Source organism: Priapulus caudatus, unplaced genomic scaffold (assembly GCF_000485595.1).
Source record: "Priapulus caudatus unplaced genomic scaffold, Priapulus_caudatus-5.0.1 Scaffold483, whole genome shotgun sequence".
Classification (NCBI taxonomy): Eukaryota; Metazoa; Priapulida; class Priapulimorpha; order Priapulimorphida; family Priapulidae; genus Priapulus; species Priapulus caudatus.
The window spans coordinates 12,731-13,797 of record NW_014577544.1 but is presented as its reverse complement, the minus strand read 5'-3'; the positions used below and the strand labels follow the sequence as shown (position 1 = coordinate 13,797).

General features: G+C 34.1%; 1 protein-coding gene across 1 annotated transcript in view; it reads left to right on the top strand.

The window, feature by feature from the left end:
- Window positions 1-849, top strand: part of LOC106810883 (myosin heavy chain, muscle-like) — a 38,651-nt gene extending 37,802 nt beyond the window's left edge. Inside the window, exon 25 of the mRNA XM_014814352.1 lies at window positions 112-849. The gene's annotated coding sequence lies outside the window, so the exon portion shown is untranslated. The remainder of the gene's footprint in view (window positions 1-111) is intronic.
- The last annotated feature ends 218 nt before the right edge of the window (window positions 850-1,067 follow it).

The following is a 1,067-nucleotide window of genomic DNA, read 5'->3' as shown; positions in this document are numbered from 1 at the left end:
TATATATATATATATATATATATATATATATATATATATACATATATAATATCAGTAGTATATAAAGAAAATTGATTTTATTTATTCCTTATAACATGCTATATTTTGCAGGAATGAATGATTTGGATTACGAACACATATCTTTGATTGCCGTGCTGCATAACTACTGTACAACCTACCCTCAAGTAAAGCCACCTATGATGTATCAAATCTACATTGCATCCAGCTGCCACGCCTCTTACTGACCGATTACAATAAATGTGCACTCATGACTGTCTTATATTCGGTTAAGATTTAAAGGCCGATCACAAGATACTAGTTGTTAGAGTTCGGTATTTTGTACAGTGGATATGTAAAATAAAATTACTTCTAGTAGGCTATTATATCAATCATGCTATATAGAGCGTGTGTAGAACAATGCATGCCTGTGCTAGTGCTAGATCTGACTATATAGCAAAACATGATGGCCGTAGATAGTTACTGGAATGCGCAAGTCACCGGCATGTTTTCCAGGCAAGTGAAAGACATATATCTCTCATTTCTATCCACTCGTCACTTCTTAGTCAGATTGAGCTGAGTTTAGGTACCACATTTACTGGCGGTGATAGTAAGGGATAGTAGAAAAATAGACATTAACGTGTTGAAATAGGTCAATAGACCACTAGCGAAAAGTGGGTGTGTAGTAATGAAGACATCTCAGGTTAAGGCGGTAGTAGTCAAGAATTAACATCTGGTAGCCATTTGCTTTAAGCTCATTACTCGAACGCTATCGTTTTATTGCCCCTCCAATAAACTCTCTTTGTGTTATTTTGATTTGAATAAAACTAGCTTCGTGAATATGAAACTTAATTGTTTATTGTTCATTGTTATTAATTTATTGTTATTAATTTATTTATTTATTGTTTGCCCGCAAAATAGCTGGGGGAGGTGCATGCTCTCTGAGGGATTGGATTCGAGATATCCAAGTTGACAGGATGGCCACATAATTTTAGTTATACTAACACGTAAACATTTCAAACTTTAAATAATCAATATCTTTACCGTATGTGTTTAAATTCACCTACCTT